Below are 26482 nucleotides of genomic sequence, written 5' to 3'. Positions count from 1 at the left end.
GTTTGGGGGGGGGGGATGTTGGGGGGCTTTTCGTCGTGTTTGGGGGGGGGAGGTGTTGGGGGCTTCTCGTCCTCTGGCGGGGGGGTTGGGGGGGGGGGGGTGTTCGGGACTTCTTGTCCTGTGGCGGTTTGGGTGAGGATTGCATCCTGATTGTATCTCAAGGTGATGATATAAGGGAGCACTAGTGATGACTTTGGCCGCAGAAAAGGGGCTTCTGCAAATCTTGTCACTGGGAAGGAGGGGAGGGGAAATGTATTTGGTTTCCCGTCAGTTTTGTGACAATATAAGGTGTATTATTTCAAATAAGGTTTGTTCTCTTCTGAATGCTGGGTTTAAGAGCAGCTAATGTTTGATTACTTGCAGTTTCAACACAACTTAGTATTTTGCTTTTGAATTAATGCCCTAAATGATCTTGGGGATTTAAGCCCTTTCCGCTCAGCAGGGTTTACAGACCCCTGAATATGGAGGATGTGAATACAAAATATAAACAAATATTTTTAAACTGTTTTGGATTGCTTTTGTCAGGTGCAGTGTATTGGGAATTAATGACACTGTCTTTCTGTAGTTTACTTTGGCCTCTTGTAACCTTTTCCTTAATCAGGTGCTCAGGAGCCCTTTGTGTCCTGAGCCTTGTCCCCATGAAGATAATAATAATAAATTATTTTCTTTCATAGGTGTGCAAACATTAATCAGCGTGTGTGATATTTGTGGTGTGGTGTCAAACACTTTCCTGTAATTTCAGAATATCAACAGTATTTAATGTCTTAATTTTCTAGTTTGTTGCCTGGTAGAAAACCGTTAAGATCTGTAGGCCAATTAACATGCAATTCCTGTGCTTCACTGTAAATGGCAATAAACAGCTGCAGGACAATACTGGGTGCATTAAGTATTCAGTCTCTCGTTCAGGCAAGCGAGGATGCATTTTATTTTAAGCCAATATAATTTAAATTGGGTTTTCTATTCACCAAACTTTACTGTCCAACACTATTTCCCAACCTTGTCTACCAATTATCAACCCGTTCCCATTGCTTGGAGCCAATTGCCCTGGCACCCTATAAGTTTATCAAGATCTGTCTAACCAGATTCACTATTCAACTGAGTAGCTTTACGTACAAATATTACATTTACAATGGACAATTCCAATGTTATCGTAATAAGGTTTGGGAAAGTAGTCGCAAATTCCTATATTTATTTTAAATAACATACAAATTGTTTCCCAATACACTAACATCCCCTCCAGGTTATTCTGAGCTAGTGTTATCTGAGAAACAATGGTCTTTGATCAATAAATACACCTTTTTACTCCTGGGGTTGCTGTGATCAGGAGCTTTTCTCATTATCCGTTCTCAAGCCTGATATTTTCTGTGCTTGTTTACAAAAATGTGTAATAGTCAGATGGAACTGTGTAATGCTGGTTGGTTATTTGGTGAATCACCTTTAATTGATTGAAGTTTTTTACTGATGCGTAGTATTCATGCATATAATGCCGTTTCATTTGTGCAAATGCTCAAAATGGCCAATTATAAACCTACATATGCATAATTTCTTTGCACTGTGAGAACTTATGATTCAGTCTTCATTGTCATTCTTTCTCCAAATAAAACGGTCTTCTGAGACAAACTTCTATTTCTGGGTTTTTAAAACCATAATGTCACAGGTGGAGCTATTAGATATGCAAATTGTTCTGCTTCTTGCCAGCTCCATGACATTTTTTGCTGTTAAAAGGTACTGCTGGCAAGTCACATCCAATGGTTGGCTGATGCTTTCCCAATGTGCCATGTTGTATTTTGCTTTCTGTCTGGCTTGTCTCCCCTGACATCCCCATCAAGAACAGTTTATCACAAGTTGGAAAGGCTAAATTGGAGTTTGTTGCATAATTCACACCCCTTGCTCTTTTCCCTGCCCAGGGAATTGGTGCTGTGATTTATTTGTATGACAGACTGGAAATGTACAGCACAAGATTGTTTCGTGTTAAATACATAACGGCATAAAGTGACACATGAGGGAAGTCTGTTTTTAGCATGTCATTGCTAGAAAAACTTTAGTGACCTCTCATTTTAAACGATCTGCTGTAACTGACTTTATTTGAAATCATTTAACCCTGTTGGATTTCTAACCAGATACCTTTCGTTCCAAACACACTTGTAGCGACCAACTTTTCAATCCCCATCTGTATAATTATTCTGTCAGAAGGACCCACATTGAAACTGGGAAAACCGCAATGTATTTTTTTGTGATAGTGCAGATTACAAGCCTTTGTTTATCATTGCTTCATACACTTCTGTTATGTACAATATCAACTAAGTGTTGTGTATCCAGTCGAGAAGTAAGACACTGTTGTACACAAAGTATTTTGAAAAATGTTTGCTTTAACCATCGAAGATTGTGACGTCCTGATAACCACATATAGCATCAGTAAATAACTTGATGCAATTACATAATATGGTTTACTTCAGAGATTGGTATGTGTGTGCTTCTGGTTTTTACAGATTTGTAATATTACATTTAACTAGAAAAGTGATTAAGATAAAAAAAAAAAAAAAACACCTGGAAAATCTGTGCATGTTGCTGTGACCCTTAGCAGCAGGTTTTCTCCACTGCTGTGCTTCTTAGATTCTCTGTCCCCAGAGATATTGTGTGCATGAAGCAAACAGCGCATCTAGGCTTGGATTCAACAATACTCCACAACTCCACTTAAAGGTACTGTGTACATCTTGATCCTGCATACGTTCACTTATGCCTTTCCCAAAAGCTTCTTAAAGGTATATTTACACCTAGGTTTTTTCTCCCCTTTATTTTAATGAAGTGAGAAACACTTGGTCTCCTGAGCAGAACCCCATTAATTTCCGCTCCTGGGGTCTTCCTGATTCCCCAGATACGTTCGTAGGTCATGCCCGAAACAGCCCTGGCTGTTGCAATTTGGTGGTTTTAATGTCCTGTCACGAAGGCCGATTGTGATCTGTAACGTCATCTGTGGCTTCCTATCATCGCTGCTTCATGCGACGTGGGACGTTCAAACTTGCAGGAGACCTTGGAATGAGCTTCTCTAGGAAATATCTATTGAATCGAGTTCCCCGGAGCTGAAATTAACACATCCAGCTCCTGAGACCACCTGCTTCATAAAGTACCTATAAAAAAATGTTTTCAGGCAATGCAACTTTAACAGATTATTGTACAAAAGGGAGTGTGATAATGACTTAACCAAAACTATTACACCACATTTGTTTTTAGTTTGAAGTCTTGTTGAATCACCTTATGTCACTGTCAAATCTTAAAATCAACTATGCTATACATATGGAGATGATTTTGGCAATTGGATGCTAGCAGATCAGTGTTGCATTAATTGGTCAGCCTTTACCTTCCATTTAATCCTGCTGCAAATGTTAGATATGCAAGCATTTTAATGATCTTGTGTTATAGAAAGTCTGGCATTCTTTATTTTCATTATATTTGAAGTGCATTTACGTGCCTGTCTTCAATTTGGTGAGTTTTGAACTTTAATTTGGTAACTGATAAACATAGTCCTCTTCCTTGAAACTAAATTTACAAATGCATGCAGATTGTGAACGTGGCAAATACACTGGACTGATGCATATGTAAAACTAGGCACTGACTGTGTCAAAACACATCCTAAGATTCATTTGTAGGGAGTACTCATCAAGCATTTCAACCTGACTATCATTAGGATATATCTGTGTATAAGATGTGAAGCAGCTTCTCTGTTCTGTAGGACACTTTGGCCTTGCATTTGAATGGAATAAAGATCTTCTCCAGCAGAGGTAGGATGTCTTCACAGCATATTGATTAGGACCATTGTTTCTTTCTTGATTTACCTTTCCCCACAGAATTATAATGCAATTACTTTTTTCTTTCTACAGTAGGCTATATACAATCTGTGAAATGTATTATAGATTTAGTTCCCTTAAACTTCAGTGACAACAAGAAAAAATGAAAATCATGCTGTTTTTATTCTTAAGCACCTTATATTTCTTACAGTTTTAGCCAGACTTACTGTCCCCATGATCGTGAGAAATAAAGTGTAAATCCCCAGCATTCATTTGCAGATGCGGCAGTCGCTAAACTTTAGTTTAGCGGTGGCTGTATTACTCTGCAGTAATAGGCAGTGCTAGTGTGTTTAATCTAAAAGCAATGTAACACATCCCTGATTCCTGTTAATTTCATATAAATTATATCTCATTCATTTCAATGTTGCCCACCAGTTATTCCTGTAAGAACTTCAGATGACAAAGTATTTTTAAAGTATGACCTTTTTTATTAGATTACAGTAAATGGCAATTTAGAGAAAAATAAGTCTTTGTTAAATACAATCTTGAACAATGTGCTTACGACGCTGTAATCTCGCTCCTCACGCGGTCACTGGAACAATACGTCTGCTACATCTGTACTTAAATTTGTTTTATGAATAGCTGTACCGTTAACATGCAGGAGTGTGTATTTTTAATACTTTGAGAGTAAAATGCTAAATATTTGCCAGGTTAAGCAATTTCAGTAGGTCTCAGACATTTTAAAATGTCAAACCACTAAATATTTTGACATGTTATGTACAAGTATGAAGCCATTCACCTTAAAAACCCCAGAAGTTTTCACCTTTAAAAAAATATTATCCAGTAACAGCTGCTTTTGATTTTCAGCAGTTCTAAATAAATAGGATGTTTTTAAATGTACCTATAAAACGTATACTCGTGGGCTTAACCATTATTGTGCCACATTTATATATTTAGAAAATATTTGCACTGCTTTACGTGTAATCTTATATTTATAATGTAAATTGCGCACACTGAAGATACTATCCCCACCTCTTTATGGAGAGCTGTAATTGACTAGAAAGCCTTGTTTAGTTTAATTGGCAAATATGTACTTATAATGTTCCTCATGCAGTATATTGGGATATTGGACCATATTGTCTTCCGTCGAAGGGAAGTTTATGATGGCTTTGAAACCATTGGGTACATATAGCCTATTACCTTTACTAATCACGTTTGGATGTCTCCTAATGTATCACTTACGATTGTGAACTCTTGCAAGCTAATTATATACTTGTGTGTATGTACATTATGCATCTATATATCTCTACACACAGCAGCTTTAAGGAATTCAAAATCCTTAATAGATTAATGTTGGTAAATGATTTGTTTTACTGAACTTTGATTTGTATGTGTTTAATTCACCACACCACTCAGTTTTTGGAAGTTGTAAAGTACTACATGTTGATAGAGCTTTCCAAAATGTGGTGTTTGCAATAGAGGCTGAGCGATTTTAATTGGCTGTAACTTGCAAACCCTTAAACTGAAATATATATTTTTGACCCAACACATCTTGCCTTAGATCCACCCAAGTTTTTTGGGCCTTGGGTTAACACGAATCTCAGAAAAAAAATGAATGGTTCAACATTGAGTACTTCTATTTGTGTGTATACCTATGTTTATAGGTATAGGAGAAAAGACCGTGCACGACTCAGTGTATTAAACAGATTTTAAAGTGCTAAATTGCGAGCAAGTAAGTATTGCACGTACAAGATATTACGATCATTCAGGCATTAAATGTCCGATACATGTTACCCCTTTGGACAATACATCTCAGGAAATCAGCAACTCAAAGCGTCCACTGCAGTTCTGTCCTGAATCACCGAGGGATCCTCACAAGACGTCTGTGGATCCCGAGTCCAATGTAGATGGCCTCCGGTAATAGTCCATTGGTAAGGGGCATGCAAAATGGAACTTGCACAAGATTGAAGAGAACGCCCAGCACTGGTGGTGGTGAACACCAGAGATACACCACAGATATACTGTGCAGCAGTCAGTAACGTCACAAGACCGCGTCACTCTGAGTGGCGTTCCGGTCTAAGGTCGTAGACTAAATAATTAAGCTGCAGGAACGGGAGACACCAGTTTATGTGGAGTAACAAAATGGCAAAATAACGCTTCCTAAATGTTTCGTAGTAACCTACTTCATCAGGGAATATTGACATTATAATCTGAAGCTGTTTAAATACCCAGCAGGACCATGTGTGATTGGTTGGTTGAAGTTACACCCATTGATTCAATCAGTGTACCCACGATAAGCACATAAAATAACATGAACAATTTTATACAATGAAATAGTAAAATACAACCAATATACAGTGTCTTAGATCAAAAGACTATAAAAATGCAATATGTAGCAATCTTAATGATAGATACAATCAATAAGCTGAAATGAAAAAAGAGCAATATATCAAATGACAGAATAAAAACCTATCACAAATGTGATACAACGTTGCTCAAATAAACAAAACATGAGACGTTGCTCAAATAAACAAAACATGAGACATCAGAAATAGCAATAACTACAAATAGAGATCATGAAGGTTAATTTACATAATTGCAAATATGCACAACAACCTTGTCAAAAGTAAGGCACCAGTAGTGACAAACCGGGTTGGTTTATCTGAAAAATATATATCTAAGAATTTAATATAAATATCTATAAACCCACACTTTAAAATCTAAATATTAAAAATATAATTAAAATATATAATAAAATACATAATGTATAAAAATATCAGTGATGGAATAAATTAGTCAAACAAATGAAATGAACAGTACTCAATACAAGGACCAGACATCTATTTCTTCATTCAGACCTAAGGGAGCAAAAGTTTTGAGATTATAAATACAAAAATGTTCTTGTTTGGACAAAGCTTAACATGACTCCCCTCCCCTCTTCTACTAGGTGGTACGATCTGAATACCCTTATATTTCATTAGTGACAAATCACTATTATGATTCTGTATGAAATGACGGAACACTGTCATTTATTCTGATATTCCATGTGTTCAAGAATACGTGGCTTCAGGCAGAGTTTAGTCCATCCCATGTGCTGAATAATCTCTGAATAAATATTGGTACGTCAAATTGATTCTCCCATGCTTCCATATAGATATTGGCATAGCTAAGGGCAGAACGCGTCCCCATAGCTGTGCCACATATCTGAATATAAAATTGAGTAGGAACATGAAATAGTTATGGGAGTATAAACTGAATAGAATTGGTAATAAATTCAATATTTAGAGAATGCACATTCTTATCACCTATTACAGTCACTGACAGCTTCTGTCCCTTTGCTATGTGGTATATGGGAGTATGGGGATTGAACATCAAAAGATACCCATTTGGCTCCTTCCATTGGAAAATTGGCAAACAAATTCAATATTGCCGTTGTATCATCAATATAAGACAGCAATAAATGTACATATCTTTGCAAAAAAAAATAATCAATGTACTGGAACAAATTTGCAGTTGGTGAATTGATACCCTAGACAATGGGTCTTCCTGGTGGATTAGTCAGATTTATGTAGTTTTGGAAGATAATAAAATATTGGTATCAATGGAGATTCTAAAAATAAAAAGTATTCTTCAACTTTAGAAATAACGGTTTTCAATGATGCACCATCCAACAATTGTTTTTCAATTTGAGGATAGTCAGCAGTTGGATTAGTATATAATTTGTTATAGAATACAGAATCATTCAGAATCCTATTGGCTTCCTGCTCAGTCAATTCCACCCCCCCACCTTTATCTGCCTGTCTTATGAAAATGTCCTTATTGTCTTGCAGACTTTTGTGCTTGATTTTCTTCTAGTGTGGTTTTGTTTGACATCGTTAGTTTTAAAACCCTTTAGCATATCGGTAAATTCATTATTTACAACATTAAAAAAAAATATTTATAAAACACCCTTTAGACTGGGCTGGATAACATATAGATTGCATTTTAAAATCCGTGTGTTGACAGGATGCTGAATAGTCAACAACTGGTGATACTTGAACTGCACCAGTAGCCTGCTCTAATGCAGAATGAGTATCATTATTAAGAAAATGCTGTTTTTAAAGTCGGGTTCCTAGAAAATGCAGATCAGTAAAGAGATGAAACCCATTCGGCCACATGTCTTAGAAAAAGATAGGCCTTTACGTAATTTGGTCAGTGAGATAGTGGATAGATTGAAGATCCCGTTATCAGATACCATCAATCCTCCCACCTTCGCTCTCTTAGTTTGAGTGGGCCCCCCTCTCATACCTTGTCGCGTGGACGTGGTATTTTCTGACCTTTTTGGTGTATCTTTGTTCACCTTCTTTGTCTCTCTCTTCTCTGAATCTTGTGGTGTTAAATATATCGTTTTCAGTGCTTCTAAAAAAAGAGACCTTTCAGGGGAATGATTAGCAGAATCCTGTCTTGACTGGAATCGTGTTTGAACTGATCTCTTGGAAATCCTGTCGCTTCGCATGATCTCTATCCCTAAATTCTTTTTTTTTTTTTTTAGGATAAGACAGATCTCTAGAGGGCTTATCTTTCATATATTTAGAAAGTTTATTGAATCTCTTATTATAAGTGTGGCGATACTCTGTTCATCCACTCTGTTCAGTACCCCCTTCTCTCTCATATCTCTAGATTTTATGGTGTGTAGTCCCTCCAAATGACCTTTGGGTGGGTGTTGACCTTGATTGAACATACCAGATTTATTTTCAAATCTGCTCCAAATTTTCTGTCCGTTTCATAGTCAACTTTTTCTCTCAGATTTTTTGTTTAACCTTTATGATCTCAATTTATGAATTAGTGTTTCATTTAATTCATATTCTATTTTGCTACAATCCTTCTCTTTAATAATAGGCTCCAGATGTTTAATAGCCATACTAATTTCTTTCAATCTCTGAGGGTTTTATTTCTTTCATAAATAATTAAATTCATAAGGTGAAAAGAACAGTCTTCAAGGATACGATCCCATTCTTTAATAAAAGGATAGTTATCCTTCCCAAAGGTCGGATTTTTAATTATTCGTAACCCTCTGGGTACCCTCTTACAGGTGATGTACTTTTGGAGTATTGTTTTTTCCCCACCAGTTTTTACTTTCAATAAGTAGGATTTTCTCCAATCTCTTCAAATGATCCTCAATTGACATCAGAATCAAATGTGGAAAGTACACCAGCGTGATTAGAAAACAGACTAAAAAAAATAGCTCTCTTCTCCCTACAATTGGATAAATTCCACATCATGGTGTGAGAATAAAAGTACTATATTAATTGTAATGCAAATACCAACTTCACAGCGAAAAACAAAGAAAAACAATCGTTCAGCAGACGAGCAATGAAGTGACAATGTGAAAACAAACACGTGTAGTCCCCTTTACCCGTGACTAAGGGAAACTACCCGTGCTGCTGTTAACTGCGTGGCTTGCAGGAGGCCTAAGTCTCTGCCGCTGGGAGCCTGGGATGGTCTCGCTTCTCCAGTTGCCACACCTCCACCTGCGAGGGACCCTTGCTTAGCAGGGTAACCCCTCACAAGAACCAGTAGTGTCATCAAGAAATAACCAATTCCTGAAAACTCGTGTAGAAAAACAAATTGAGCGCACACTCTTAATTGCATATATAACAATTTAATTAAAAAAAGACAATATATGACCATGAAAAACACAATTGAAATAAAACTAATAAAAATGGAAGTTAGTGGATGATCTATCCTTGAAATGGATTGGAGGAATAAACCCTGAGGGAAAGTGAAGTCGCTGATATTGTATATGTCTTATAATATCCTCCTTGGAAGATTCTGGTAAGTAACTCCGATTTTATAAATGCCCATGCACAAACCGTTCCATTAATAGATATGTTACTAACTCCTGACGGTTATAAGCCCAGATGTATGCTGATTCGGGAATAACGCTAGGTTGTGCAGCAGTCTGCTGGAAGCCTCGTGTCCTGGAGTAATTAAAACTCTGTTATAAGGCCGTAAAGATACGGGGTACCTGATCGGCCAGTAGTAGTAACACGTCGGAATCCACGTCCTTCCGCCGGGACCATCCCGTACTGTTGTGTGCACGTGTCCGTATACATGTGTACTTTTTTTTGTTCTTTACTACACACTCACAATAACTCAGTATAACAGTTCAACACAGTAACAATACAGGATATGTATCCCAATGTACTTAGTGTGGCGGCACCAATACCCTGGTGTACTTTCCCAATGTCAGTCTCACCCAAGTGTAGGGAGTAGCGCTACCCCTGTGGGCTGTTGGTGCACGTCACCTCACTGACGGTGCACTACGGTGTAAAACAAAGAGAACCAGACGCTTACCTTAAACTTATGAGTCAGAATTGAAGATGCAAATAAAACAATAATTCAAACCCACAGATGAAGTCTCTCTAAATGGTAAGAGATAAACTTATGATTCCCTCTGCTTCAACCCCAGAAGGGAACATCCCAGGCCCTTAACAGAACATAAAAACAGAAAAAATGGGAGCAAGGGGTTAAAACATATACGTTGTGGAAGTTGGTGTAAAAAAAACTCAAACAGGAGGCGAAAAAACCTCTTATGGGGATGGGGGACAAGATATGACAATATTCATATACTCACACGGCCCTGTGTAAGTAAAGGTATAAATTGGTATCTTGAGGGGTAGATCCTGACCCATCCAGATTGATGGTCAGGTTGGGGGCATAGGTAAAGTGAGATGGTGGGATATATTAATAATAGTATAATATTTACACGGCCCAGTGTAAACTGTAAGGACCCCTCCAAATACATCTTATGAGCCTGAGGAAGCCGTTTGCACGGCGAAACGCGTTGCTCTAATTCCTGCATGTTTTTGATCCACGGAGGCTACTGTAGTTAGTGGAAGCAGTCGCAGTCACAGCCGAGCCGAACAGAAGTTAATATCTCCCTATACTCCGGACGCGGAGACCAGGCTACCTGTGAAGAGACGCATGACCTAGCTACGGTGGTGGGCCAGGGATCTGTCTTATATGTGAGTGCTTTTGTGGATGTCCTTTACTTTAATAAACGCATTTTTACCCTTATGCTGACCTCTTGCTGACACCTTGCCTCACTTACCCTAAATTGCTGAACTGGGGAGGAAAGTTTGATTGAGAGCATCAAGGAGGGGAGTCCCGATTTGAAACTCTGCTCGTTGGCGAATGCCTGTGCCCTGTTTTCGGCTACCGGCCTGGATGGGTTAATATTATACCCCACAGAAACCTTTTCAACACCCTTACTTACACTGGGCCGTGTAAGTATATGAATATTATCATATCTTCTCCCCCATCCCCATAACAGTTTTTTTCGCCTCCTGTTTGAGTTTTTTTACACCAACTTCCACAACGTATATGTTTTAACCCCTTGCTCCCCCTATTTTTTCTGTTTTTTTGGTGCACTACGGTGCCCAGGTACCGCTGAAGTAAACAGGACCTGTCTGATTCCATGACATGAGGGCTTTAGGAATCCTTCTGCTCCGCGTGCGTCCAATTCACCGCGTGGTGTGAACTTCCGTTGGAGGGTCTCACCTTTAGTCGTATATATAAATATCTATATATCCACAGCGCATGCATGATAAAATGGCAACCACCGCTAGCCAGGTGCGCCGTGGAGCCCCGCCTATCCGGTCGTCACGCTACCTCCATTGCAGCACTGCCCGCTGGGTCCGCCCGCAGCCATCTCCCCTCCCCACATGTAAAAACACATTAATTAAGTAATATTCCCTTCAGAACAGGGCATTACTGGCCAATAATGCCCTGGCTGGAAGAGTTGAAGGCCCGAGGCGAAGCCGAGGGACTTTAACCCAGCCAGGGCATTATTGGCCAGTAATGCCCTGTTCTGAAGGGATTACTACTATTATAGGCTAAATGTAGACTTTTTTCATAAATAATAGACACTTTTGTATAGTTAAATAGATTTTTTTTATTAAAATAAAATGGTAAATACATGAAACCACCTCTATATACGCTTACACTGCAGATATCTATATCACACACTGCCGCCCCTCTGTGTACACACACACACACACACACACACACACACACACACACACACACATACACACACACCTCCTCTACACACACAACACAGCACCTCCTCTACACACACAACACAGCACCTCCTCTACTCACACAACACAGCACCTCCTCTACACACACAACACAGCACCTCCTCTACACACACATACAATCTCTGCTGCTACACACATGCTACACCCATAAACACTGCTACTGACACACACACACACACACACACTGGAGCTCTATACACACACACACACACACACACACACACACACTGGAGCGCTACACACACACAAACTGCTGCTACACATACAACAGCACAACACAACATACACACACACACACTGCAGCCACAATAAAAAATGCAGCCACTTACTAAACTTTGCACTCCCCCCCACCTCTACACACAACACAGCACCTCTACACACACAATATACACACTGCACCTCTACACACACACACTGCTGCTACACACACATGCTACACCCATAAACACTGCTACTGACACACTGGAGCTATATACAAAGCACCTCTACACAGATATACAACAGCACACACACACACACACACACACACACACACACACACACACACACACACACACACACACACACACACACACATACACACATTGCTACTGACACACTCACATACAAACTGCAGTCACAAAGAAACTGCAGACAGCCACTTACTACTTTGCAGACTCCCCCCTCCCCCCCCAATTCAACTGAATCTGCTCAGAAAATGTCAGCTCGGGAGGGGGAGGAGTCAACCCGTGGCTGATACGTCCTGACCAATCCCCTGCCCCAGCTGTTCTGAAAGTTGATTGGCTGGAAATAAACACATTGAAAACTACACATTCTGCTGCTTAAATTCCGGGCATTACTGATTGGATAATGCCCGGAATTTTAACCAGAGAGCAGGGTTTTCAATAATGCCCTGAATTTTACTGCTTTAGCCTATAATGTTCAATAAAATAAATAGTGAAAGTGAATGTTAATAAATAATAACTTAAGTGTCTAAAATAACATCAGTGAAGTGGTTGAATGCAAATGTTACCTTAAATACATGGAGTCTGCAGCCAATCTGATTGCTCAACATCTAGGTTCTGGTATAGGAGAAAGACAGTGCACAACTCATAGTGTTAAACAAATTTAAAGTGCTAATTTGCGAGCAGGTAAGTTTTGCACGTACAAGATCTTACCATAATTCAGGCATTTGTATCCTACCACTTCACTGATTTTATTTTAGACACTTAAGTTATTTGTTTAACTTTCACTATTTATTTTATAGAACATTATTTAATGTGTTAACACTATTTTAGTGTCATTTGTTTCTAAACAACCCTGTGTGCTGATGTAATTTGGCTAATCTAATACACTGGTATACACATTGATGCAATAGCTACACTAAAAAAGGTAGCACAAAACACTTAAGGGAGTTAAACTAGACAAGCAAGAAACATATGTAATCAACATTAAAAACATACATGCAAGCAAGTGTAAAATATGTGACGGAGATGTAGACAAATCTTAAATCCAGAATTTAAAGACTCAAAACTACTTGCGACTAGAATTGGCTAGAGGACTAAAGGGTAACTGGGATTAAGAACAAGACCAGTACAGTAAATGTGAAACTACAGCTGAGTATTAAAACACTATACTGTACTAGAATTGATACACTGAGGCCTAGAGGTGCAAGTTTTCCAACACTGTAGATCCAAAAGTATTCACGAATACAGAGAAACTTGAGCCGATCACCTAATTTAGAGGTGGAAATTTGTTCTAAACCCATGATAGTTAAACTAATGTAGCAGGCACTCTAGGGTGTTTAGACAAAAAGTATGTAAGGTTTCCTTTAATGTCACGTCTATGTTCAAGAAACCGTAAACATATAGGGTGTGTCCTATATATTGACTACTGCAAGAACAGGCTTGTGCATAAACAATGTGTTAAATAGTTAATACAGCTCCTGACTAGATAGTTCTGGCGTAAGAGGTGAAAGATTCACTCAAAATAACGGCTTTATACATTATTAGACACATTTCTGCCACAACGGGGGCCAAATAGTATCACCTGGATTCTCTAAGGCAGCGGGGCGCAAACTGGGGGGCGCGACCCCCAGGGGGGGCGGGATACTGCCGACGGGGGGGGGGGGGGGGGGGCGCAGGGTTTACAGAGGCCCCGCGCGCTTCCCGAAGGCACTTAGCCGGGGGAGCTGCAGGGCCTCTGTAAACCTTACTTACATTGGCTCCGGCGGCTTCCTTCCTACGTCGCCATGGCAACGCAGCGTCAAAATTACGCCGCGAGGTCATGACGTCACGTTGCTATGGCAACGTGACGTCATGAAGCCGGAGCGCGGGTAAGTGGGGGGGGGGGCGCGGGAGTGAGGGAACCGCCGGCAGGGGGGCGCAGGGAAAAAAAGTTTGCGCTCCCCTGCTCTAAGGGCTGTTATATACAGGATGCGGCCGTGCGTTCCTATGCGAACGCGCGTGCACGTTCCGCTTGCTTTTCCTGTATATAGTGCCGGGAGCTGCAGGTAGTGGGTGGGGGGGGGTGTGTGGGGGTATGAGGGGGGGTGCTAGATAAGATTTTTTTTTTTTTTTTTTTTTTTAATGTAAAAAAAACTTTAATAAATATTTTTTTTTTAACTTCTGCAATCATACACACACACACACACACGCATCCACACAAACACGCATCCACACAAACACGCATCCACACAAACACGCATCCACACAAACACACATCCACACAAACACACATCCACACATCCACACATCCACACATCCACACATCCACACATCCACACATCCACACATCCACACATCCACACATCCACACAAACACACATCCACACATCCACACAGATTTGAGCGCAGGTAGCGGTGCGAAAAGATGAATTTCTTCATCTTCGCCGCTGTCTGTCGGCTCCCCTCTCCCTGCCGTGCGCGGCCCTTCTATAGAAAGGCTGACTAACGTCAGCCAACTAAAAATCCACGCGCGCGCATGGCGCAGCATGCGTTTGGCACTATAGAACGTGCCTAAGCCTTCTGGAGTCCAGAACATTTTTCAAATTTGAAGCCTTGTGAAATATTAGAGGCTGTTCTAGTAGTTGATTGCCTAAATGTGGATCACAAAATAGAATATTATAAGATTTAAGAATTTAAGTAATTTTGTTCGAATGACCATTGTACTTCATAATAAATTTAGTGGATCCATGGGCGGGTTTCTTAAATCTAGAAGTTGGATTTGTCAAAGTATAGATCTATCTAAAGCCCTCACTTTGAGATGAGTCAACAAGTTCACTATTATTACCCTTCTGTGCAAAGTTATCCTTCAATTGCTGGGATTGGACCTCACTAGGAGATGATTGGAGATGTTAGATTGGACTAACAGCTTATGTTAGTGGAGTCTGCATTCTAGCTGCAGGGTGTCTGGCCACCTGCCGTGCATGATATGCAAGCTGTACCGAGAGCTTTCCGGGAGAAATGCTATTTTTGATCTAAGAATTTGTAAGGGTGATTGCACTTTTGTGTATAAACTATCAAAAATCTCTATTCTATGTTCATTTTTTCTGTTTTTAGTTATATATTCAGGTGACATTAATAAAGACCCATAAAAGAAAAGGATTATATTGAAATGCAGCCTTGAGAAAAAATCCAAATCTGATACATTGTTCTCATGAGTGCTTTGATATACTATACCATTTATTTCTTTTGCGCTTGGTTCACTTATATAAAGTTCTATCTATATTCTTTATATGTATTAAAAAGGAGACGCGTTTGCGTATGTCAAGAACAATTGAAATTAGAGCTGAAAAATCGTTTAAGCTTCCTCTATGCATGGTGGCACGAACAATTAGGAAGAACATATGAAGATTGTAGTTGAAGGATCCGAAAAAATAATGGAAACACCAACAAAGCAAGATAAGAAAATATAAGACAAGAAATTAAGCAATCAAGACACAAGAGCAAAAATTACATTTTAAGAGTTGTGCAAGATTATCAGCAAGAATAACTGAAGATGTAAGAACATGTGACTATGGTGAATATTATCCTATATATAAAAGCTAAGATGAAACGGCTACTTCTGATTGGGAAGAAGCAAATTATTGCACTCGAGACAATGGATCAATAGCATTACTACATGAAATTGTATATCACGATAACACAGGTATAATCCAGCAACATAAGAGCGAGAAGAACCCACCAGTGATGTACCATGCGTCCTTACAGAAGTGGTAAAGTTAATAAATTCATGAAGGATGGGAAGACTCCCATTCCCAAAAGAAAGAAAACCCTTGCAAAACTCTACTTGAATAGGAAAATTTCACAACAGTGGAGCAATAACATAGTTATCCTCATCCACACGAAGACAGGAAAAACGAAGAACTTTCAATCACTTTACAAAGATACTCATTGACTGCAACAAACCCATCACTTTGCCAAGCCCTGAAAACAAACAGGATTTTTCAGTGGATACAGCACAACAAGCCACATCAAGTTGCACAAGTAATAAATATGATCTACCATTCAGTTTCGGGTTCATAATTATGAAAAAGTGTTTGATTTGGTCAACACCAGTTGTTTTAAATGCATTAAGTGTTATCGTGTATGTTGATCTTATAAGTGTAGCACATGTACTCCCACCCTCTAGGAGATGCGTGTTGCGGCTACAGGTGGTGGTGCGCATACCTGTGAGGGTCCAGGAGAGCGGAGTTGTCTGCAATGGGGACGAGACCAGGACAGGCTTTTGGTGTCATCTGATGTTCTGTACTCTGTTCAGCGCCTCAGCTTCATTAGGCCCTAAAGATCTTAGAGGCAGTCCCCTCTGAAGCACTCTCATACACCATGCTCACAGACTAATTCCAGGCAGGTGTAAAATGGAACAAGGGCTTTATTGGCAGTCACTGCAGTAGATGGTAAAACATTGTTGCTGAGCTCAGAGGATCCCAGGCCTCTGGATGTGCTGGCTTCAAGTGTGGAGCATTAGATCTTCCTGAGGCAGTCAGCCATGAGGGCCTGACTGGCCTCCCTCCCACAGGGAGGAGACAGGCCACACACCTCCACTCTCTTGGAAGGGTGGGAGAGCACTAACTAAATTTGACACTGTCCCTCAGAGGAACCAGAAGTTGGGGGCTCAAGGTCTGTACCCTGATAGGCTACACACAGACCATCAGTTGCCACCACCAATCATCACTCAGAGGAGCCTGTGTGGGGTCAATTGCCCACAGGACTGCCTGTCACACCCTAGACTGCTAAGGACTTTTGACAGGGGGAAAAGAGGCAGAGTAGACTAACCATGTTACCTAAGTAACATTTATGTATCAACCATTCGATTTACATGAAGATACAAGAAAGTTGAGCTCTATAAAGGTTGGACCATAGCGCCTCGTGCATAAGTCGCCTGAGCGATCAGTGGACTCGGATCGCTCAGGACAGGTGGGTGTGACGTCACAAGGCTAATTTGCCCTCTGGCTGAACTGCTCGTGTCGCGGCCGTTGTGTGTAAAGACAAAATTATTTGTAAAAAAAATCTGCTGCTCTGGCACGCTTGTGCGTGGTCACATACGCTATGGCTGGCCCCATAGATCTATTGCATTTTGTTAACGTCGTGCTCCATCGCTCGCACTATGGATGTGGCCTAAGGGAGTGTAACGTCACCAAAGCTTTCTACTGCAACATTGTTAATCATTGAATTGGGAAGAAAAGGAATCAAAATCAATTGTGAATACTAGTTATCTAGGATTTGTAGCTATTATTTTGAAGTCAAGTCAAAGACCAACACGCCGAAGCAATTAAGTGGCACCTCCATATGTATCTCAGATTTGTTGAACTTTACTTTTGGTCTTGCTGTCAACGCTGCAGATTGCAATAAATGGAATAGTACTAGAAGTCAAAACCGGCAAGTAACAATAGGTGGGAACCTTTTGCATTAAATCGATGAGAATGAAGATGAATGGAGCACATTTTAAAGTCTTTCAAGGGAGCTTTCCACTGTGCCTCGTAAAGTTAACTAGTGTTTTCTGTCTGTCATGTGGATGTGAAACTTGACCCTGAACATGTAAGAACATGTAACTCTAAATGGAAGACTATCCCATGCAAAGATAATCCAGAAACTTCACATAACTCAAAATATGGAGACATGTATAGTGGGTAATACTGGAAGAAACCATGAATTGATATGAAACCAAACAAATCTGACATTACATTTGTGATGGTTACACGGTCTTGGGCCAGACATCACAAGAAGAAATTCCCTTTGTTTGACAGATGGATTTCAAGGGAAATTAAAAGACCATGACGGCGACTAAAAGTGGGGTTGAAGGATGACATCACACTTGTTTGTGCAATATGAAGACTTGGAACTGCAGTACATGGAAAATCATTTTGGTGGCCACCATCCAGATATGATCGACAAAAGCTGCGGCTTTGTATATGTGTTTATTCTACAAAGCTGGATAAATTCACACAGCTGATGTGAGGGGCTGAAGGACTGCAGCTGCTTATGAATGTCTATGACCGCTCCTGAAGTCTTGCTCACAATGTGTTGTTGTGCTATGCAAGGCAATGGGGGTGGGGGGGTGTGAGGAGCGAGGGAGGAGTGTGCAAGTTAAGGAAGCAAAGCAGTGATTGCTCTTAGGTTCTGGAGCAGCCAGTCTTTTCTGTGCCATACCTCACTATAATTGAGCATTGCTTCAAACTTTACAGCATTGACTAATTTTGGGAGGGAATGCAACAGCTAGATATTTGCAGAGGGAAAACATATTTGAAATGTAATAGGAGTGCCTGTATAAATACAAAAAAAAGCAATCTACTGTGTGCCAATGATTTTATTTTTTAATTTTTTTGTAATTTATTTTTATAGAGATGATGGAAGCAGGGGGTCTCCAGGGCTGAACACTGTGAATTTCTGCTCTGGGGAGTCCTTGCTTCCAGCGATGCCTCCGGAGGAGGGCGGGGGGGGGCAATAGGAAGCCTCACTGATGTCACGGCTTCCTATTGGCCCACAGGGCACAGGAGCTTTGAAAAGGGGACATTACGTGATCCCTTGTAGTCAAGTCCAGTGTCTACTGTGTCGCTGGAAGCAGGTGGTCCCCAGAACTGAAATTAATTGCATTCAGCTCTGTAAACCACCTGCTTCAATACAATATAAAAATAAATAAACTTTGCAAAAAAAAGCCTGCTTGGATTGCCGCATTAAAGTAAAGCTCATAGATTCCCAAAAAACGGTAGATAACTTTTTCTGCAACTTTTTTGATTTACCATTGATCATTGACCATTCTAGTAATGCTCTCACTGAGGTAAAGTAAAAGAATAGCATATCCAGTACCCTGTTTCTAAGTTGCATCGTCCCTGCCGTTCAGCCTTGGGAAGAAAGATATTCCTGCCATCCTTCTACCTATAGACACGGCCGCTAGACCCCTCTCCTTCAAACCCATCAAGTGACTTGGCAAGGTGTCCACCTCTGTAGCCTTGCCTCCTGCTGCCCTTTCAGACTCCCGAAACTCCCGCCACACTGCTGTGTATGAGCCCCACGTACCCGGGGCGAGTGAGGCCCTGACTAATCCATACACACAGCCGTCCCCAGTTCCTACAAGGCTACTGGGCACCTCTCGCCGTGAGTCTCTGCCCCCGTTGCCAGTCTCCGAAATAGCTCCATCTGCGAACGTGATAGCTGACTCACTGTTGTTCTCCACCCCAGGAACGTGCCTAGCCCTGAATGCGATGTTAAGTTGCAGGCACCGCAGCACAAATCTCCAGAAGTGCCAGTACTTGGGACCGTGAACCAAAGTTGTTCACGGCCTCCACTACGCCCATGTTATCAGACCAGAAGGTGACCTCTCGGTTTACAAAGTGAAGCCCCCATAGGTGCACAGCAACTAGTAATGGGAACAGTTTCAAGAATGTCAAATTCTTTGTCAACTGAGGCCACCGCTCCGCGCACCACGCTCCGTTAAAATATGCGCCAAAGCCCACTGACCAGGATGTGTCCTTGAAGAGCTGTAGCTCTGCGTTCCGCGCTGGACACCCCCTCCTCAACGTCTTCCTGTTGTATTTTGCTAAGAATTCGAGCCACACCGCCAAATCCTTTCGGATTTCCACTGACTCGAACGAAGTGGCTGGGGCATTTTACTCCCGCCGTGGCTGCCGACAAGCGTCTGGAAAATACCCTCCCCACGGGCATATTGCGGGCTGCAAATACTAGATGGCCCAGCAATGATTGAAAATGCTGTATAGAGGTCTTCCTCAGAAGCATGAATTCCCTATCTATCCCATCGTTGACCGACGCCCCTTTTGGATAGGATAGATGTTGAATTAGCCTGAACTCCCCCTCTTAATTGGGAACCACCCCCAGCGGTGACACCCTAAGGTTGCTAAGTGGAGGGGAATCAAAAGGGCCTGCCATTTTGCCCAACTCGAGCTCCTTTTCGATTTTTTTTTCTTCCTAGCCACGCCCCAGTTCAGCCTGACTTTAAATTCCTTTCGACACCCGACCCCGCCTGATAATCAAATGGGATCCTAAATCCCTCCCTAAACCCTTCTTGCAATAACTCGGCTGCCCCTGTATTGGGGTATCTTTCCAGCCAAGCCACCATTGCCTCTGCTGAAATTGGCGTTCGAGACATCCTGCCCAACCTGCTGTCCTGTGCCCTTAAACCCCTTACTATCTCTTGAAACATTTCGACTTGGGGTGCTTTCCCCCGCAACCGGCGCAGGTGTGCTGGAAATGACAATTGACTTATCTGCATTTGGACTTGTTGAATCTCCAACATACGCATGGCTGCTTACTAAATGCGTGTCCCCTTCCTGCTGTGCGTGCCTGAAACCCTCCCCTCCTCCCCCCGCCAGACTCCCCTGTGGCTGCAAACCCCTGCCCCAAAATGTGTTCAAAATATAAATCGACGTCCTTACAATTCTATGTAACCACTCCTTGATTAGCCTCCTTACTCTGTCTGAATTCTACATCGTATGTCCACAACCCCATTCCCCAGTGTTTTTGAAATACTGTCCTGATTGTCCTGATATTTGAACAACGCGGAGCATAACTGCGGCTCCTTTTTTGCCTGCCAATATCCTGAACGTCTGCGCCCAGTTACTAAAGTGCATGGGAACAGTTTTTCTACATCCTCCTTCTTGGCCTCCACTTTCTTATCAGATTTTGCTATAGCGTCATTGTACCCGGGAAGTAACGACAGTATCTCAATGTAATCCCCTGCCCAAATCTTTTCTTTAATCTCCTTTGACAGATGCGCACCTAGGGATCGGGACACTGCTGTGTACGAGTCCCCATACGCCACATCCCCCAACCTCTTTGACCCAGTTGCTGCTACAGGGCCCCCGGGCCCAGCCCCCTGCGCTGCACCTCCTGCTACGCCAACTACTGTTACGAATCTGCCGCGAGCCAGGAACAAGTGACCGGTCCTTGCTCTTGGCTGCTGGTTTAATCCCTGAGGCTCCTCCCCCTTTACGCCCCCTGGCCGCTCTTACGGCAAATCAGGTTCGGAGAGGCCGCGCTCCCCCGGTCACCGGCTGTTGCCGCCTATTCATGCTAGGCCAGCTTCATAATGGCTGCTGTTTGTTCTTTCTTTGTAGTCTCATCTTTGGAGTGCAGATGCAGTTATGTTCTTGTGGTATGTTATCCTACATATTTTTTTTTGCAATGGAAAGAGTGAAGCATTTAAGAGATTAATGCTGTTTCAGATAATTAGATTGCTGGATCTTCATTAGTAGAATCTTGTACAATTTAAAATGTAAATTTAGGTAACCTGACACTGAAGCCCTGATTGATATTTTGCCAGCTGATATAAGTATGCCCATTAAGATTCAAAAGCTTGTCCTCATGGCTGATTACACGTATGGCAACACAAAGTAATGGGCTTTTTGTAACCATTGGGAGCAAACTACAGTTTGTGTGTGCGGTACTTTGCCTACATCTGTGCATATATTCTATCTCGTTCAGTTCTTGAAGATGCATAGGAAAAATGTTTTAGATCAATACACAAAAATATATAGCAGGAAGATTTTAAACACTAGTATTAAGTTTCGCTTTTTCATTCTTTTAATAGGTGTTTATATTTTAAGTTACTGTACTACATAGAACAGATCCGTAAAATGATAGAAAGCTTTTCCATGAAGAGGCAACCAACTGTGATCTCTCGTGTTATACAATAGGTAGTAGCAGTAAGTGCTGTGACGTTCGTTTAATTTCTCGAACAGACATTCCCACCACATTGAAAATAAAGTTTTACATTGTTGACCTGTTTTTTAATGGTTTTCACAATTTAATCGTCTCTAAGGATGATTGAATTTTTCAAAGTGAAATTTTCACTTATTTTGATTGTGAAACCATGAGTAAGCGTTTGTTTTCTCATTCTAATCTTATCTGGTTAGTATAAGGATAATGTCTTTTTCATAATGTCTTTAATTATGCTGCCATCTTTGGCCAACACAAGAAACAATCTGGAGCTAAAATTGTGTGCATATTCTGTATTTTAAATATATTTATTTTTATTTGTTGGTTTGAGGCACTCTATTGCAAAGAAAGTCTAAGGCCTTGCCCCCGCTGCCTACTACAGCGTCCGCTGTGGCCCTCCCCTCAATGGTGCCGGGCCCGCTGCGAGGGGGGGCCGCAGCGCTCGGGCGAGAGCTGCTCCTGCTCTCAATAGAATTGAGAGCAGGACTTGCGTCGAGCGATTAGGCACGCCCCCGGCGGTTCAGCCAATGAGGGCAAACCTGCCGGGTGACGTCATGGCCGCGCCCCCGTCACTCCCCTGCCAAGCCCCCCCCCCCGGTCTCTCCTCCTGCAGTGAGCTGCAGACCGGGGAATCGGCTGAACGCGCCGCCAATATCGCGGGCGCGCGTTACAGCGGTGTGACTGGGGCCTTAGCCTTACTTAGCTTTGTCAGATGGACGGTCCAGCTTCACCCAGATCCTATAGTTTGAAGGAGCTGGTAGCTGGCACTCCTTATGAAATTGGTCCCTTAAATGAATCCATACAGATACAAAAACACACACACACACGCTCTACACACACTGGAGCTCTACACACACTGGAGCTCTACACACACTGGAGCTCTACACACACTGGAGCTCTACACACACTGGAGCTCTACACACACTGGAGCTCTACACACACTGCAGCCACAATAAAAAATGCAGCCACTTACTAAACTTTGCACTCTCCCCCCCCACCTCTACACACAACACAGCACCTCTACACACACCCCACATACACACAACACCTCTATACACAGCACCTCTACACACAAACTGCTGCTACACACACATGCTACACCCATAAACACTGCTTCTGACACACACACTGGCGCTCTCTATACACAAACACAGCACCTGTACACAGATATACAACACAACAGCACACACACTGCTACTGACTCACAAACAAACTGCAGACAGCCACTTCTTTGCAGGACCCCCTCCACCCCCCATTCAACTGAATCTACTCAGAAAATCTCAGTCAGCTCGGGAGGGGGAGGAGTCAAGCCATGGCTGATACTTTTTGACCAATCCGCTGCCCTCTGAGGTGTTCAATCTAACCAATCCCCTGCCCTGTCTCAGCTGTTCTGAAAGCTGATTGGCTGGAAATAAACAGATTGAAAACTGCACTTTGCAAGCTGCTAAAATTCCGGACATTACTGATTGGTTAAAATTCCGGGCATTATCCAATCAGCGAGCAGGGTTTTCAATAATGCCCTGAATTTTACTCCTTTAGCCTATAATATTAGATAAATATCATTATAATCATTTTTTAGTAATGTCATTTGTTGTATTAATTATTTTGTCCCGGTTTTTCATTTTCAAAATCTGGTCACCCTAACATTTACATTACATTTAACTGATTTAAGACATGCCTACTGCCCATTAGTCCACATTCCTCATGGTTGGTTCTACCCCTTTAAATGAAATCTATTAGGACAGATAAATGTATAAGTAGTAAAAAAATTTAGGCCACATTCTACTTCATTAACACAATTGGTAATTGTAAAGCTTGAAGGCATTTATCCCTGGGATGCTACAGGTGTTAAGTGTGTTTAATGCCCTTATAGCCCTTAAAGGGTTAATGAAGACATTGAATCTGCACCATTAGACTTTTTTTGTAATGAGGAGGCTACAATCTGAACAGAACTAATCTCTTTTGGATCATTACTTCACCTAATCACAAAGCCTTTTTTAATTCAAATCCTGACAGTTCTAATTGGTGACCCTCTGGAGCCTGATAATTGCATATGATATCTGGTCTTCTGCAGTATACCTAATGTTCTTTGCAATTAAGGGAGAAATGTAGCTTAACCCTTAGGACTGATCTAATGGAAAAATTCATCTGTGTTCTCATTATTCAATCATTAAATAACCTGGTATGCTCTTCCAAAACGATGCCACAAGCTCCAACAGACTTGGTTTTGTGTTAACTTTTGTATTCTACCCAATAGTCTAGCTTGATAAATTACATGCTATCATCTAACGTAGTTTTACAAAAACTTTTGGTTTGTGTAAAAGAAAGTGGTGGAATGGTTGAGTTTGTGGTGCAAGGGTGAGATGGGATAAGAGTGCACGGGCACCAGGATTTTAATGTTTGTTTCTGGATTAAGACACTAAATATCTTACATTTTGTTTCTTTTTCATGTACAGTAGGTTTACATAAAATGATAAGCCTAAGCTTTCTATTTTATGTTTCTATTGGTTGGTACAAAAACATTCATTTGACATCACTATAAATTTGATTGCAATGTGTGCACTTGCAAGTTTGTCGGGGCGATCAACAAATTATGGTTTGCGGATTTCGTTTTACCCCCATTTGCTGCAAAGTGCTAGTGTTTTGGAAACCGCTTCTACATGAGTTATAGCTGTAAGGTTGGACAGGGAGAGAACTGTTTGTCACCATGCTTGTTACCTTCTAGGGCTGCGTCCATACAGGGGCAGACTGCGCGGACATGTCTGCACGCTGTGCAATCAGACTGCCTAAAGGCAGTGATTGCGTCTATACAGAGGGCGCGTGCGGGAGAGGGCGCGCGATGCGGGTGAAATCTGTCAAAACTGATTTCTCACGCGATAGGCTGGTCACGTGAGCGGTTCGCCCGATGGCCTGCCCATAGTCACGCCCCTGGACGGCGCGCGTACTAAGGCAAGGGTAAGCACCTGCTTTCCCTGAGCCTCCGCACGGCTGTACCCTCTGAAAGCAACCTATGTGTGCTCATTTGCATGTCATTTCCCAGAATCCCCTGCTCTTGTGGTAGCATTGCATGCTAGGTGATGTCTTAGACAGGTCTGCAATCCTGCTTTTTGCCATGTGAATGTGCTCACAAGTGATATTTTTATTTATGCATGCTTTAAATCCTACTTAATGGGGTGTATAAGGTTAATGAGATATAGTTTTTTACTTTTGTTTCCTGTTGTACTTTGCATTATTTTCTGATTTACATAGAGTAAGGGTATTTCAGTAGGTTATACTCTTCATGGTAGTCCTTGTAATCGCCAATCCTCTAAAGCAGTTTCCCAACTCCAGTCCTCAAGTACCCCAACAGGTCAGATTTTCAGAATATCCCTGCTTCAGCACAGGTGGTTGTCTTCAATTGAGCCACTGATTGACCCACCTGTGCTGAATCAGTGATATCTTTAAAGCCTGACTTGTTGGGGATACTTGAGTTGTTTGGAAACACTGCTCTAAAATGATTAATTGCAGGCATCTTTAACAGCAAATGTGGGTTAACAAGGCGGCAAACGCGCCAGGTTTTGATTTGTCCTATCATTTGTGATATTGGACAGCTGAAGTGCTTTGTGATGTATTACAAATCCCTTTTATCTTATGTTCTTCTGCAACAGCACTTCAGCCTGTCTGTCTTACTGTTTGACATCCCAAATGAGCTCCTGAAGAAAATGCGTTTAACTATTGTAATGTGAATTTGGTAAAGTGCTTGCACATATGCATTTTGTTGTGAATTAATGAAAATAGAGGTGGACATGGCCTTTAGGACCTCTATGAATGCAGAAGTCTTAGCACAGGCTATTTCAACAATTGCAGAAACATCTGCATATAGAGATTTTATTCCTTGGCTTTATCAGAAAACGTAATCATACTTTTGCACTTATTGTAAAGTCAAGTGGCTGTAAGGATTCACACAATATACATTCTGTACCACTACAGTAATCTGGGGTTTAGTAAAAGACAAATCCACCCTTTCAACCTTGAAAATCTGATTACAAATCTGAGTGGAATTTGCTTTAGAAGTAATTATTCTGTTGTATAATATATTTTGTTTTCCATATTCAATGTGTAAGGATGTGTCCATTTAACTGGATACAGTAAAAAAAAATTAGCCTAGGTTGCAGTATGTATAATTACCAAAATCAGGGGTTCTCAACTCTAGTCCTCAAGCCCCCCAACAGGTCTGTTTTTAAGGATATTCCAGCTTCAGCACTGGTGGCTCAATCAGTGGTTTAGTCTTATCAACATATCGTTGTGCTATACCTTGCATGTAAATAGTCTGAGAGGTAGATGCCCAACAGACACTATAGTGTAGCTATTATGCACACTATCACTAAATCTGTATTTTTGTCACAGTATTAGCTTTGCACGGTAACACGTTGGAGAGTTAATTGGGCATCAGATACTGCAATTAACAGAAGTGCACGTCGAG

General features: G+C 41.3%; 1 protein-coding gene across 4 annotated transcripts in view; it reads left to right on the top strand.

The window, feature by feature from the left end:
- The window catches only part of KHDRBS3 (KH RNA binding domain containing, signal transduction associated 3), a 90061-nt gene that overhangs the window by 810 nt on the left and 62769 nt on the right, over positions 1-26482 (top strand). The gene's annotated exons all lie outside the window — the stretch shown is intronic.

The sequence above is a fragment of the Ascaphus truei genome, chromosome 2 (genome assembly GCF_040206685.1).
Source record: "Ascaphus truei isolate aAscTru1 chromosome 2, aAscTru1.hap1, whole genome shotgun sequence".
In the NCBI taxonomy this organism is placed as follows: domain Eukaryota; kingdom Metazoa; phylum Chordata; class Amphibia; order Anura; family Ascaphidae; genus Ascaphus; species Ascaphus truei.
The sequence above is the reverse complement of the archived record's forward strand: the minus strand, read 5'-3'. Positions and strand labels throughout refer to the sequence as shown.